At 38.7% G+C, this 17184-nt stretch overlaps 1 protein-coding gene across 1 annotated transcript in view; it reads left to right on the plus strand.

The window, feature by feature from the left end:
* The first annotated feature begins 3359 nt into the window (after positions 1-3359).
* The window catches only part of LOC122927111 (phospholipase A2 inhibitor and Ly6/PLAUR domain-containing protein-like), a 41564-nt gene continuing 27739 nt past the window's right edge, over positions 3360-17184 (plus strand). The window contains exons 1-3 of the mRNA XM_044278692.1: positions 3360-3384; positions 6440-6471; positions 12114-12145. The gene's annotated coding sequence lies outside the window, so the exon portion shown is untranslated. The remainder of the gene's footprint in view (positions 3385-6439; positions 6472-12113; positions 12146-17184) is intronic.

Below are 17184 nucleotides of genomic sequence, written 5' to 3' on the forward strand. Positions count from 1 at the left end.
TTCTCTGCTGACATGAAGCCAGATTGTCTGTTACAAGACCTCTCTCCTCTGCTTGGGTGCTGGGCCTAAATATATGCCAATGGACTGTTGCAGTGGTGGCTGACGTGAAGCCTCATTCTCTGCTATGACATGCAGACTAATTCTCTGCTGACGTGAAGCCAGATTGTCTCTTACGGGACCTCTCTCCTCTGCCTGGGTGCTGGGCCTAAATTTATGAAAATGGACTGTTGCAGTGGTGGCTGACGTGAAGCCTGATTTTCTGCTATGACATGCAGACTGATTCTCTGCTGACATGAAGCCAGATCCTCTGTTACGGGACCTCTCTCCTCTGCCTGTGTGCTGGGCCTAAATATATGCCAATGGACTGTTGCAGTGGTGGCTGACGTGAAGCCTGATTCTCTGCTATGACATGCAGACTGATTCTCTGCTGACATGAAGCCAGATTCTCTGTTACGGGACCTCCCTCCTCTGCCTGTGTGGGTGCTGGGCCTAAATATATGCCAATGGACTGTTGCAGTGGTGGCTGACGTGAAGCCTCATTCTCTGCTATGACATGCAGACTAATTCTCTGCTTACATGAAGCCAGATTGTCTGTTACGGGACCTCTCTTCTCTGCCTGGGTGCTGGGCCTAAATATATGCCAATGGACTGTTGCAATGGTGGCTGACGTGAAGCCTGATTCTCTGCTATGACATGCAGACTAATTCTCTGCTGACATGAAGCCAGATTGTCTGTTACGGGACCTCTCTCCTCTGCCTGGGTGCTGGGCCTAAATTTATGACAATGGACTGTTGCAGTGGTGGGTGACGTGAAGCCTGATTCTCTGCTATGACATGCAGACTGATTCTCTGCTGACATGAAGCCAGATTGTCTGTTACGGGACCTCTCTCCTCTGCCTGGGTGCTGGGCCTAAATATATGCCAATGGACTGTTGCAGTGGTGGCTGACGTGAAGCCTGATTCTCTGCTATGATATGAAGACTGATTCTCTGCTGACATGAAGCCAGATTCTCTGTTACGGGACCTCTCTCCTCTGCCTGGGTGCCGGGGCCTAAATATCTGAGAATGGACTGTTGCATTGGTGGCTGACGTGAAGCCTGATTCTCTGCTATGATATGAAGACTGATTCTCTGCTGACATGAAGCCAGATTGTCTGTTACGGGACCTCTCTCCTCTGCCTGGGTGCTGGGCCTAAATTTATGACAATGGACTGTTGCAGTGGTGGCTGACGTGAAGCCTGATTCTCTGCTATGACATGCTGACTAATTCTCTGCTGACATGAAGCCAGATTGTCTGTTACGGGACCTCTCTCCTCTGCCTGGGTGCTGGGCCTAAATTTATGACAATGGACTGTTGCAGTGGTGGGTGACGTGAAGCCTGATTCTCTGCTATGACATGCAGACTGATTCTCTGCTGACATGAAGCCAGATCCTCTGTTACGGGACCTCTCTCCTCTGCCTGTGTGCTGGCCCTAAATATATGCCAATGGACTGTTGCACTGGTGGCTGACGTGAAGCCTGATTCTCTGCTATGATATGAAGACTGATTCTCTGCTGACATGAAGCCAGATTCTCTGTTACGGGACCTCTCTCCTCTGCCTGGGTGCCGGGGCCTAAATATCTGAGAATGGACTGTTGCATTGGTGGCTGACGTGAAGCCTGATTCTCTGCTATGATATGAAGACTGATTCTCTGCTGACATGAAGCCAGATTGTCTGTTACGGGACCTCTCTCCTCTGCCTGGGTGCTGGGCCTAAATTTATGACAATGGACTGTTGCAGTGGTGGGTGACGTGAAGCCTGATTCTCTGCTATGACTTGCAGACTAATTCTCTGCTGACATGAAGACAGATTCTCTGTTACGGGACCTCTCTCCTCTGCCTGGGTGCCGGGGCCTAAATATCTGAGAATGGACTGTTCCAGTGGTGGGTGACGGGAAGCCAGATTCTCTGCTATGGGACCTCTCTCCAATTGATTTTGGTTAATTTTTATTTATTTAATTTTTATTTTAATTCATTTCCCTATCCACATTTGTTTGCAGGGGATTTACCTACATGTTGCTGCCTTTTGCAGCCCTCTAGCCCTTTCCTGGGCTGTTTTACAGCCGTTTTAGTGCCGAAAAGTTCGGGTCCCTATTGACTTCAATGGGGTTCGGGTTCGGGACGAAGATCCTGAACCCGAACATTTCCGGGAAGTTCGGCCGAACTTCTCGAACCCGAACATCCAGGTGTTCGCTCAACTCTACTTGTCAGATAAAAAAAAATAAAAAATTAATTTATCCAAAAACTATGTTCAGAAAGTCCATATTCTTGTACGTAGGGGTCTCTCTGAACAGATATCCTTACGTAAGAATATCTCAAGAGGGTGTAGATGTCACATACATTTTCATATCGATCTAGAGCTATATTTCGAATGAAGAATTAATTTATTTTTTCTTTTATTCAGGATATTTGATTTTCAATCATTTTATATAATATTTGAAACTGGGTAGGGAATAATGTAAGAGGTCTTCAGTGTAACAACAAAGAGGATGTGATGTCATGCGTTCCAGCGAGGAACGCACGCTATGAACAGAACACACCATGGAGCACATGTATCTTTAGTAAGTGTATTTCCCTTTAAGTTTTAAGTTTCTGATTATCAGTGGGGTATATAAAGGCAGGGAGCACACTGTTCATTATCCCCTGAGAAAGCGAGATACGAAACACCCCTCGGCATCTGAGCCACACTGGTCGGTATAATGTTTTATCATGTATTCCCTAATGAAGTATGTTTTGTATGGATTGCACTAGGCACTTATAATATTATTTACCTTAGAAGGTTTGAGCGATATTAGTGTTATTCGCTGATAATTTAGTATTATACTGTATGTCTTGCACTGGGCACTTTTGAATAGTTATTTATTTATTTAATCTGGGGGGAAGATGATTATGTATAGGGTGTAGTATTGGTTTACGTCTAGTTCATTGATGGGATCTCCTTTTGCCGTGTTACACGTCTGTTGTGGTTCTATTCTTTTGTATATATGTGCTGCTGCTGCTGCTGCTGCTGCTACAGACTTTTTAACATTATTTTGAGATGAATTAATAAAATATATATTTAGATTAATTGTGTACTGTGTATTTATAATGTATTTTTTGGTGTGATGGATTTATTCAATGCATTTATTGGTGTAACTTTACAGAGAATGTAGATACAATCTCTGGGGCTGTACAGTCATTGCCCTGAGGGTAGGAAATATAGGAAATGCTCCAAGATGAGTTTCGTTTCTCAAGAACTGAATTGAACCGATATAAAACTGTGTAGCTGTGGCACAATGCCACTGACTTTCTTCAGCCATGTATACCTGGAGATGTGTGTGGTTCCTCTCTGCCATGGCGGCAACAGGTAAGGTTTAATATCTGTGCATCCTCCACCTCATATCTTATGTGGTTTCCAGTAGGGTCACATTTCAGGTTACATACACTCATTTACACATGCACGTTAGTTTAAAAAAAAAATATTGCAGGCTGCAGCCCAACATCATTAACCTGATAAATCACTGGTTTCAGTAGAAAAATATATCAATCGGCACTGCGGTTTGAAGTAGAGTAGCGGTGCACGTGTCTCAGGGCCGGCGTCCCTTGTAGATAAGGAGAGAAGAGACCGGCACTCGCTTGTTTAGATAATCTTGCTGTGATTTATTGTCACATTCCAGTGACGCGTTTCGGCATGCAATCTGCCTTTGTCAAACTATCTGATCAGTTTGACATGGCACAATTTACACAAACATCTAGGTCACTCAAATTAGTAAATGAGTACAACTATATACATGCATTATTTCACTTGTCCTGTACTCATTCTGAGTCAGATACCATATTATGCTCCAGAGCTGCAATTACTATTCTGCTGGTGCAGTCACTGTGTACATACATTACTTATCCTGTACTGATCCTGAGTTACATCCTGTATTATACTCCAGAGCTGCACTCACTATTCTGCTGGTGCAGTCACTGTGTACATACATTACTTATCCTGTACTGATCCTGAGTTACATCCTGTATTATACTCCAGAGCTGCACTCACTATTCTGCTGGTGCAGTCACTGTGTACATACATTACTTATCCTGTACTGATCCTGAGTTACATCCTGTATTATACTCCAGAGCTGCACTCACTATTCTGCTGGTGCAGTCACTGTGTACATATATTACTTATCCTGTACTGATCCTGAGTTACATCCTGTATTATACTCCAGAGCTGCACTCACTATTCTGCTGGTGCAGTCACTGTGTACATACATCACTTATCCTGTACTGATCCTGAGTTACATCCTGTATTATACTCCAGAGCTGCACTCACTATTCTGCTGGTGGAGTCACTGTGTAATTACATTACTTATCCTGTACTGATCCTGAGTTACATCCTGTATTATAGGTGCAACAGACTAATGGGTCCTACAGGGGGTGGCCACGCTGTTACAATATATAACCAAATTTTTCAAGGGTCGTACGACCTAAGCGTGGCTTGAACCACCCACTGACTAATTTTTTATTTTAAGTGCATAAAACTTGTATCTTTATTGTTACTATTTAAAAATTGAACTCTGGATTTACTTAAAATTCCTCAGAATGAGCGGTGAGACTGTTATATATATTTATGTACCCCTCTTGGTATATGTCACTGGATGGGATAGCTCCTGATATACTTCTCAGGGCTTGCCCAAATCCCTAAATCTTTATGGCAACTTTATATTTAGTTGCAGCTAAATCTCTACTATGAGGGCTCACTCCGCTCAATCTGATTCTAAAATGTATGCTCCCGCTTCCCTACATGTTTCGCCGAGCCTTCGGCGTCCTCAGGGGATATGCAGGTTTGCATTGGAGGGGGCGGTCCCTAGATTTTATGGGTTCGGTTTATAGGGGTCGGGCGGCTAAAGCCAATCAGCACTCAGCTTTCAGTGATTGGCGTGGCTTATTACGAATTATCGTCACTTCCAATATCAGTTAACCACGTCTCCTTCACTGGTGACGTGGTCTCGGGCACTCCCATTTGCCCGCGTCACTTCCTCTTCTACCTGTGACGTGAACGGGCCTCCGATTGGTGGAGCATCCAGTGATGAATAGTTTCCGGTGCATGGGTGTCTCAGTTAGACGTCCTTTACTGATGACACCTAGCCTCCGCATCCAGCGCTTAGAGATGACGTCTGTTTACAATCGTCATTTTCTGTTATATCTGCGCATGCTGTCTGTAGCTTGGGATATTTACAGAATGAGTTATCGGATGTTTCAGGTACCATACATTATGAATGGGCATGTACACACACACTTAGGAGAGCACTCAGATTCTACCTCTTATATCATGGTTATTTCAAAAAACGGGGGTTATTATTATGGAATATGGAATATAATCCTATATATCTATCCTGAGGACACTGCTCATTTTAGGGCCCTCAATAATATAATTCTTTCAATCTCATCTAATATCTTCCAATCAATCATATATTACATGCTCTATTGATCAGCTTTAATATATATCAAATATTATTTAGGTGAATTATTAACTCCCTACTATACTATACCATATATCCCTCTTACGATATATTATTTTAGATATTCTCCCAATAATCACTCATACCAAACCCGGAAATGTATTCTTATTATTAATTTAATTTTTTATTTTTATTTTTATTTGATTTATTTTAATTAAATTTTATTGTTGTTTTTATTATTTATTATAAAAAAATTTTTCTAGTGCTCGTGTCATCATAATTTCTACTATTATTTTATTTTAGTCTGGTCTTTATATACTACCTATACCTCAAAGTAGTGATATTTGATTTATATAATTTCCTATAGCTGATCAGTTTCTTATTTAAGTTATTTTAATTTAACTAATTTACATCCGATATTTAATTTTTAGTTTTTTAACACCCCCGAAGATTGAAATTGTTCTTTTGAAAGAATATTAATTTCTATTTTTTCTTTTTTTCTCTTTTTCTCTTTTTCTTTTTTCTTTTTTATATATATATGCAATAATTCTCCACTTATTTTTACCATCTACTTTTATTTCTATTATTGTTAGGGATATCTTTTATTCTGTCATATTTTATTTTTCAGGGTCCCACACTGTCTAATTATATCCTCACCAATGAAGCATCCCCTCTTAGGCTATCTTGATCCAGAAGATACTCTCCCAGAGTGTGTGTACATGTCCCTCAATTTTTGGTGTAACTTATTTTATTTCCTTTGGTATCCGACCTCCTGTTTATTTTGTCCTATTTTTCTTTGAATTTAGGGACCGTTCCCTAATTTATTATTTTTCGTTTATCTAATTTTGCTAGTATTTATATTTTATTTTTTAACTTTTAGGACTAACTGATTACCCTTCTTATTTTATTTTATATTTGTATTCATTTTTAATTTGTGAAGATAATTCATATTTATTTTCTTCTCTTTTTCAGGTATCTTTCACTTCTAAGACCCGTCCATTACGGTAAGTCATATTTTCTTCAAAGGGATCCCTCCTAAAATTTTCTTTTAGAGTTACTATTTGTTCTTGTTTTATTTTTTATTTTCCATTTAATTCTTTTATGCCGTTCATTTTCTTGATTATAAAAAGGAAGCAAACGTAAATCCTTCATTGAGACCATTCGGTGCTAGTGACTTTAAACGGTGTATCCACCTAGTCTCTTCTTGCTGTAACTTTTTGTCAATGCTTCCTTGTCTAGGATTTCCTTTTAATTTTTGTATTCCCCAAATTTTGAGGCCAGTTGTTTGCCCCCTGTGAAATCTTTTTAGATGTCTCGAAAGGGGTGTTTCTTCATCTGTATTTAAGACACTAAAATGCTTTGATATTCGCCTTCTAAATTCCTGAATCGTTTTCCCAATATAAAGTAGATCACATTCACATTGTATTGCATATATGAGGCCCTTGCTTCTGCAATTGATATACTCCCTGATTTTATATTTTTTACCATCAACTGGGTTGATGAACTCTTTTTTCACCATCATATATTTACAAAAAGTGCATGTACCACAGGGGTACGATCCTTTAGTTTCTAGCCATGTTTCCTTTTTCTGGATGTTTTTTTGGAAGTGGCTTCTTACCACCATCTCTTTAAGGTTCGTACCACGCCTATATGTAATGCTCGGGTTCCTTGGGAGTATCAGTCCTAGATCCTTATCTGCTCTTAAAACATGCCAATGTTTTTTTAGGATGTTGTACACTTGTTTATTTTGGATGTCAAATGTCCCTATGCACCTGATCGTTTTTTCATTACCTCTCTGTCTTTCAACAAGGAGTTCTTCTCTATCGGTGCTTTTAGCTCTATTGTAGGCTTGATGCAACACCTTTTAGGATATCCCCTCTTCCGGAATTTAGAATATAAAGTTTGGCATTCTTTATTGAATGCCTCAATGTTGGTACAGTTCCGTCTGGCTCTTAAATACTGCCCGATGGGAATTCCTTTCTTTAAAGGCTGAGGGTGATAGCTTTGCCAATGTAAAAAGCTGTTGCTAGATGTCGGTTTTCTGTATATTTCCGTTAGTACCCTTCCACTACCATCCAGGATGATCTTCAGATCCAGGAAGGCTATGCTCTTTTCTTGAATTTCTGTGGTGAATTTTAAACCTAAACTATTATTGTTGAGTTTTTCCGTAAACTGATTAAATTCTGACTTGGTTCCATTCCAGAAAATAAGAATATCGTCAATAAACCTTCCCCAAAATAAAATTAAATCCGTATGTTGTGTATTATCCTCAGTGAAAACGTGCTGATCTTCCCACCACCCTAAAAAAAGATTGGCAAAACTGGGCGCACAAACCGTCCCCATTGCCGTCCCATGTGTCTGTAAATAATAAGTGCCATTAAACATAAAATAATTGTGAGTTAGAAGAAATCGTAGCAATTGTGCTACAAATTCATTATGCGAGTGAAATTGTGTTCCCTTTGTGTATAGGTACTTCTTGACGGCTTCTATACCCAGTTCATGATCTATGCTGGTATACAGAGCCTCTACATCTAGACTCGCTAAAAGGGTGTTGGGGCCTACTTGGACATCATTTAGTTTCCTGACCATGTCCAGGGTGTCCTTTACATATGATGGGAGACTAGCAACAAAAGGTCTAATTAATGTATCTACATAAGTGCTTATGCCTTCGCATAAATTCTCATTCCCAGATACTATAGGTCTGCCCGGTACAGGGTCTCTCTTCTTGTGTACTTTGGGCAGAGCATAGAATGTGGCTGTTGTGGGGTTGGGATTATACATTACTTTAAATTCTTCCTTAGTAATTAGATGGTTTTCTTTTGCTCCTTTTAGAATGGTTTCAAGTTCCTTTTGATATTTTTCTTTGGGATTGTACTCTAATTTCTTATAGGTTTTTTCATCCTTAAGAAGTTTTAGCACCATTTGTAACATAATATTCTCGATCAAGTATCACGATATTGCCCCCTTTATCAGAGGGTTTTATAACCACATCATCCTTTTTCATTAAATCCTCCAGAGCTTCTTTTTCTGGTATACTAAGATTACTTCCTATCTCACTCCTTTTTGTTTTTATCGTTTCTAGATCTTTTGTTACAAGCTTCACAAAAGTCTCTACACTTGCATAGCCTGAGAAAGGAGGTGTATATTTGGATTTGGGATGGAGGTTTGTGAATGGTGCTTGAATTGCCGGGATTTCACCTCTACTCTCTCTATATAGATCTTCCAGAATATTTATGGCTTCCCGTTCTTTTTGATCAGGGTCTCTCTTTTCTTTCTCTTTAAATTCTTTATGAAGTGCCAGCTTCCTGGCAAAGAGGTTGATGTCTTTGACCCAGGTAAAGCAATCAAATCCAGGTGTCGGTGTATAAGAGAGGCCTTTATTCAGGAGGGAGATAAGCTGGGGTTCTAGCGATATATTGGCAAGGTTAATAATCTGCATGTTGGTAATCTCATCTAGATTCTCTGTTGATTGTATCCCCACTTGTCCCTGTCCCTCAATTGTACACCTGGTACTAAAAAAGAGGGGGTAGTTGTTTGTCCTCCTTGACTCCCACTCTGTAAAGGGCCACCCAATAAACCATAACTTCGATGAGGCCGGTAAGGCAGAAAAGGATGGTAAAGATGGATATGTGCCTTCTCTCTGTATGTTTGGAATGATGTTCCCCTGCCCACTCATTTGTGAGTTGGCCTGCCATTCTCTGCTCTGACTGGGTCCCTTTATTTCCTGATGGATTCTGCGGAAATTTTTTTGATGTTGTTTTTGATACGGTCCTCTGTAGAGTTTATTTTTCTTTTTATTTACTACTCTCTGCGGTTTTCCACCTCCTTCAGACTCAGAGTTGTCCGTTTCTGATATGTCTGTATACTCTCTTGAGTCTGTGCCTCTAGAGAAAAAAGGAACACTTCTATTTGCGTTACTATATATATACCCGGTATCAAAATCTCTTTTGTCCCTTAAATATTTCTTATGTTTTCTTTCTTTTGTCTCTGACTGTTGGCTCTCTATATTTTTTTGTAATTTATTCTCTAGGGTCACAAACTCAGATTGATTCCAAAAAATCTGTATATCCGTTATTTCTTTTTCCAATTGTGACGCTAATTTAGTCAGCAATTTTTTCTCGTAGTCGCATATGTAGGTTTGCATCCGCAGAGAGTTCTCTGTTAGCAGGTCTTCCCACCCTTTAATGAACTCTGTGTCTTCTTGATGGGCATTGGGAGTAATCCTAATGCGCATTCCTCTATACACTATTTTTTGTTGTGTGTATGTCTCTAGGCTGATAGTCTCCCAGAGGGACCTCACATACCTTCTATAGGTCTTATTAATTTCTTTAAATGCCTGGAAAATATCCAGGCTATTAAGAGGGAGGCTGTCGTTTGAGAAAACGATATTAGCATCAGATAAGAATTGCTGTGTGTTCAACTGGTTTGACAGAAATCCTGCCATACCCTACTATTCTAGACTACTCTCTAAAAATAGAGTTTTTTTAGGGGAATATTTTGGAAATCCTCGACACTCCGCTACTGCACGGCATACATCAGGACCCTGTACAGGTTGAGCTGTTTAGCTCTTTTTAATCATAGGTGCAACAGACTGATGGGTCCTACAGGGGGTGGCCACGCTGTTACAATATATAACCAAATTTTTCAAGGGTCGTACGACCTAAGCGTGGCTTGAACCACCCACTGACTAATTTTTTATTTTAAGTACATAAAACTTGTATCTTTATTGTTACTATTTAAAATTGAACTCTGGATTTTCTTAAAATTCCTCAGAATGAGCGGTGAGACTGTTATATATATTTATGTGCCCCTCTTGGTATATGTCACTGGATGGGATAGCTCCTGATATACTTCTCAGGGCTTGCCCAAATCCCTAAATCTTTATGGCAACTTTATATTTAGTTGCTACTAAATCTCTACTATGAGGGCTCAACTCAGCTCAATCCGATTCTAAAATGTGTGCTCCCGCTTCCCTACATGTTTCGCCGAGCCTTCGGCGTCCTCAGGGGATATGCAGGTTTGCATTGGAGGGGGCGGTCCCTAGATTTTATGGGTTCGGTTTATAGGGGTCGGGCGGCTAAAGCCAATCAGCACTCAGCTTTCAGTGATTGGCGTGGCTTATTACGAATTATCGTCACTTCCAATATCAGTTAACCACGTCTCCTTCACTGGTGACGTGGTCTCGGGCACTCCCATTTGCCCGCGTCACTTCCTCTTCTACCTGTGACGTGAACGGGCCTCCGATTGATGGAGCATCCCGTGATGAATAGTTCCAGTGCATGGGTATCTCAGTTAGACGTCCTTTACTGATGACACCTACCTCCGCATCCAGCGCTTAGGGATGACGTCTGTTTACAATCGTCATTTTCTGTTATCTGCGCATGCGTCTGTAGCTTGGGATATTTACAGAATGAGTTATCGGATGTTTCAGGTACCATACATTATGAATGGGCATGTACACACACACTTAGGAGAGCACTCCGGTCCTACCTCTTATATCACTGGTTATTTCAAAAAACGGGGGTTAATTATTATGGAATATGGAATATAATCCTATATATCTATCCTGAGGACACTGCACAATTTAGGGCCCTCAAATAATATATACTCTGTTCGATCTCATCTAATGTCTTCCAATCAATCATATATTACATGCTCTATTGGTCAGCTTTAATATATATCAAATATTATTTGGTGAATTATTAACTCCCTACTATACTATACCATATATCCATCTTACTATATATATATTATATTATTTAGATATTCTCCCAATAATCACTCATTGTTCAACACTCCGAACATACCAAACCCGGAAAATGTGTTCTTATTTTTTAATTTTTTAATTTTATTTTTAATTTTTTATTTTTTTGTTGTTATTTACTTTTTATTTTGTTGTTTATTTTATATTATATTTTTGTTGTTTTTTATTATTTATTATAGCATTTTTCACTAGTGCTCGTGTCATCATAATTTCTACTATATTATTTTATTTTAGTCTGGTCTTCTTATATACTACCTATACCTACAAAGTAGTGATATTTGATTTATATAATTTCCTATAGCTGATCAATTTATTATTTAAGTTATTTTAATTTAACTAATTTACATCCAATATTTAATTTTTAGTTTTTTAACACCCCCGAAGATTGAAATTGTTCTTTTGAAAGAATACTAATTTCTATTTTTTCTTTTTTTCTTTTTTATATATATATGCAATAATTCTCCACTTATTTTTACCATCTACTTTTATTTCTATTATTGTTAGGGATATCTTTTATTCTGTCATATTTTATTTTTCAGGGTCCCACACTGTCTAATTATATCCTCACCAATGAAGCATCCCCTCTTAGGCTATCTTGATCCAGAAGATACTCTCCCAGAGTGTGTGTACATGTCCCTCAATTTTTGGTGTAACTTATTTTATTTCCTTTGGTATCCGACCTCCTGTTTATTTTGTCCTATTTTTCTTTGAATTTAGGGACCGTTCCCTAATTTATTATTTTTCGTTTATCTAATTTTGCTAGTATTTATATTTTATTTTTTAACTTTTAGGACTAACTGATTACCCTTCTTATTTATTTTATATTTGTATTCATTTTTAATTTGTGAAGATAATTCATATTTATTTTCTTCTCTTTTTCAGGTATCTTTCACTTCTAAGACCCGTCCATTACGGTAAGTCATATTTTCTTCAAAGGGATCCCTCCTAAAAATTTCTTCGGGGGTGTTAAAAAACTAAAAATTAAATATCGGATGTAAATTAGTTAAATTAAAATAACTTAAATAAGAAACTGATCAGCTATAGGAAATTATATAAATCAAATATCACTACTTTGTAGGTATAGGTAGTATATAAGAAGACCAGACTAAAATAAAATAATATAGTAGAAATTATGATGACACGAGCACTAGAAAAAAATTTTTTTATAATAAATAATAATAAACAACAATAAAAATTTAATATAAAATAAATAACAAAATAAAAAATAAATAAAAATAAAAAATTAAATTAATAAATAAGAATACATTTCCGGGTTTGGTATGAGTGATTATTGGGAGAATATCTAAATAATATATACGGTAAGAGGGATATATGGTATAGTATAGTAGGGAGTTAATAATTCACCTAAATAATATTTGATATATATTAAAGCTGATCAATAGAGCATGTAATATATGATTGATTGGAAGATATTAGATGAGATTGAATAGAATATATATTATTTGAGGGCCCTAAAATGAGCAGTGTCCTCAGGATAGATATATAGGATTATATTCCATATTCCATAATAAATAACCCCCGTTTTTTTAAATAACCACTGATATAAGAGGTAGAATCTGAGTGCTCTCCTAAGTGTGTGTGTACATGCCCATTCATAATGTATGGTACCTGAAACATCCGATAACTCATTCTGTAAATATCCCAAGCTACAGACACATGCGCAGATATAACAGAAAATGACGATTGTAAACAGACGTCATCTCTAAGCGCTGGATGCGGAGGCAGGTGTCATCAGTAAAGGACGTCTAACTGAGACACCCATGCACCGAAACTATTCATCACTGGATGCTCCACCAATCGGAGGCCCGTTCACGTCACAGGTAGAAGAGGAAGTGACGCGGGCAAATGGGAGTGCCCGAGACCGCGTCACCAGTGAAGGAGACGTGGTTAACTGATATTGGAAGTGACGACAATTCGTAATAAGCCACGCCAATCACTGAAAGCTGAGTGCTGATTGGCTTTAGCCGCCCGACCCCTATAAACCGAACCCATAAAATCTAGGGACCGCCCCCTCCAATGCAAACCTGCATATCCCCTGAGGACGCCGAAGGCTCGGCGAAACATGTAGGGAAGCGGGAGCATACATTTTAGAATCAGATTGAGCGGAGTGAGCCCTCATAGTAGAGATTTAGCTGCAACTAAATATAAAGTTGCCATAAAGATTTAGGGATTTGGGCAAGCCCTGAGAAGTATATCAGGAGCTATCCCATCCAGTGACATATACCAAGAGGGGTACATAAATATATATAACAGTCTCACCGCTCATTCTGAGGAATTTTAAGTAAATCCAGAGTTCAATTTTTAAATAGTAACAATAAAGATACAAGTTTTATGCACTTAAAATAAAAAATTAGTCAGTGGGTGGTTCAAGCCACGCTTAGGTCGTACGACCCTTGAAAAATTTGGTTATATATTGTAACAGCGTGGCCACCCCCTGTAGGACCCATTAGTCTGTTGCACCTATGATTAAAAAGAGCTAAACAGCTCAACCTGTACAGGGTCCTAATGCATGCCGTGCAGTAGCGGTGTGTCTAGGATTTCCAAAATATTCCCCTAAAAAAACTCTATTTTTAGAGAGTAGTCCAGAATAGTAGGGTATGGCAGGATTTCTGTCAAACCAGTTGAACACACAGCAATTCTTATCTGATGCTAATATCGTTTTCTCAAACGACAGCCTTCCTCTTAATAGCCTGGATATTTTCCAGGCGTTTAAAGAAATTAATAAGACCTATAGAAGGTATGTGAGGTCCCTCTGGGAGACTATCAGCCTAGAGACATACACACAACAAAAAATAGTGTATAGAGGAATGCGCATTAGGATTACTCCCAATGCCCATCAAGAAGACACAGAGTTCATTAAAGGGTGGGAAGACCTGCTAACAGAGAACTCTCTGCGGATGCAAACCTACATATGCGATTACGAGAAAAAATTGCTGACTAAATTAGCGTCACAATTGGAAAAAGAAATAACGGATATACAGATTTTTCGTAATCAATCTGAGTTTGTGACCCTAGAGAATAAATTACAAAAAAATATAGAGAGCCAACAGTCAGAGACAAAAGAAAGAAAACATAAGAAATACTTAAGGGACAAAAGAGATTTTGATACCGGGTATATATATAGTAACGCAAATAGAAGTGTTCCTTTTTTCTCTAGAGGCACAGACTCAAGAGAGTATACAGACAAATCAGAAACGGACAATTCTGAGTCTGAAGGAGGTGGAAAACCGCAGAGAGTAGGAAATAAAAAGAAAAATAAACTCTACAGAGGACCGTATCAAAAACAACATCAAAAAAAATTTCCGCAGAATCCATCAGGAAACAAGGGACCCAGTCAGAGCAGAGAATGGCAGGCCAACTCACAAATGAGTGGGCAGGGGAACATCATTCCAAACATACAGAGAGAAGGCACATATCCATCTTTACCATCCTTTTCTGCCTTACCGGCCTCATCGAGTTATGGTTTATTGGGTGGCCCTTTACAGAGTGGGAGTCAAGGAGGACAAACAACTACCCCCTCTTTTTTAGTACCAGGTGTACAATTGAGAGACAGGGACAAGTGGGGATACAATCAACAGAGAATCTAGATGAGATTACCAACATGCAGATTATTAACCTTGCCAATATATCGCTAGAACCCCAGCTTATCTCCCTCCTGAATAAAGGCCTCTCTTATACACCGACACCTGGATTTGATTGCTTTACCTGGGTCAAAGACATCAACCTCTTTGCCAGGAAGCTGGCACTTCATAAAGAATTTAAAGAGAAAGAAAAGAGAGACCCTGATCAAAAAGAACGGGAAGCCATAAACATTCTGGAAGATCTATATAGAGAGAGTAGAGGTGAAATCCAGGCAATTCAAGCACCATTCACAAACCTCCATCCCAAATCTAAATATACACCTCCTTTCTCAGGCTATGCAAGTGTAGAGACTTTTGTGAAGCTTGTAACAAAAGATCTAGAAACGATAAAAACAAAAAGGAGTGAGATAGGAAGTAATCTTAGTATACCAGAAAAAGCAGCTCTGGAGGATTTAATGAAAAGGGATGATGTGGTTATAAAACCCTCTGATAAAGGGGGTAATATCGTGATACTTGATCGAGAATATTATGTTCAAATGGTGCTAAAACTTCTTAAGGATGAAAAAACCTATAGGAAATTAGAGTACAATCCCAAAGAAAAATATCAAAAGGAACTTGAAACCATTCTAAAAGGAGCAAAAGAAAACCATTTAATCACTAAGGAAGAATTTAAAGTAATGTATAATTCCAACCCCACAACAGCCACATTCTATGCTCTGCCCAAAGTACACAAGAAGAGAGACCCTGTACCGGGCAGACCTATAGTATCTGGGAATGAGAATTTATGCGAAGGCATAAGCACTTATGTAGATACATTAATTAGACCTTTTGTTGCTAGTCTCCCATCATATGTAAAGGACACCCTGGACATGGTCAGGAAACTAAATGATGTCCAAGTAGGCCCCAACACCCTTTTAGCGAGTCTAGATGTAGAGGCTCTGTATACCAGCATAGATCATGAACTGGGTATAGAAGCCGTCAAGAAGTACTTATACACAAAGGGAACACAATTTCACTCACATAATGAATTTGTAGCACAATTGCTACGATTTCTTCTCACTCACAATTATTTTATGTTTAATGGCACTTATTATTTACAGACACATGGGACGGCAATGGGGACGGTTTGTGCGCCCAGTTTTGCCAATCTTTTTTTAGGGTGGTGGGAAGATCAGCACGTTTTCACTGAGGATAATACACATTATACGGATTTAATTTTATTTTGGGGAAGGTTTATTGACGATATTCTTATTTTCTGGAATGGAACCAAGTCAGAATTCAATCAGTTTACGGAAAAACTCAACAATAATAGTTTAGGTTTAAAATTCACCACAGAAATTCAAGAAAAGAGCATAGCCTTCCTGGATCTGAAGATCATCCTGGATGGTAGTGGAAGGGTACTAACGGAAATATACAGAAAACCGACATCTAGCAACAGCTTTTTACATTGGCAAAGCTATCACCCTCAGCCTTTAAAGAAAGGAATTCCCATCGGGCAGTATTTAAGAGCCAGACGGAACTGTACCAACATTGAGGCATTCAATAAAGAATGCCAAACTTTATATTCTAAATTCCGGTAGAGGGGATATCCTAAAAAGGTGTTGCATCAAGCCTACAATACAGCTAAAAGCACCGATAGAGAAGAACTCCTTGTTGAAAGACAGAGAGGTAATGAAAAAACGATCAGGTGCATAGGGACATTTGACATCCAAAATAAACAAGTGTACAACATCTTAAAAAAACATTGGCATGTTTTAAGAGCAGATAAGGATCTAGGACTGATACTCCCAAGGAACCCGAGCATTACATATAGGCGTGGTACGAACCTTAAAGAGATGGTGGTAAGAAGCCACTTCCAAAAAAACATCCAGAAAAAGGAAACATGGCTAGAAACTAAAGGATCGTACCCCTGTGGTACATGCACTTTTTGTAAATATATGATGGTGAAAAAAGAGTTCATCAACCCAGTTGATGGTAAAAAATATAAAATCAGGGAGTATATCAATTGCAGAAGCAAGGGCCTCATATATGCAATACAATGTGAATGTGATCTACTTTATATTGGGAAAACGATTCAGGAATTTAGAAGGCGAATATCAAAGCATTTTAGTGTCTTAAATACAGATGAAGAAACACCCCTTTCGAGACATCTAAAAAGATTTCACAGGGGGCAAACAACTGGCCTCAAAATTTGGGGAATACAAAAATTAAAAGGAAATCCTAGACAAGGAAGCATTGACAAAAAGTTACAGCAAGAAGAGACTAGGTGGATACACCGTTTAAAGTCACTAGCACCGAATGGTCTCAATGAAGGATTTACGTTTGCTTCCTTTTTATAATCAAGAAAATGA

This window comes from Bufo gargarizans, chromosome 2 (assembly GCF_014858855.1).
Source record: "Bufo gargarizans isolate SCDJY-AF-19 chromosome 2, ASM1485885v1, whole genome shotgun sequence".
Lineage (NCBI taxonomy): Eukaryota > Metazoa > Chordata > Amphibia > Anura > Bufonidae > Bufo > Bufo gargarizans.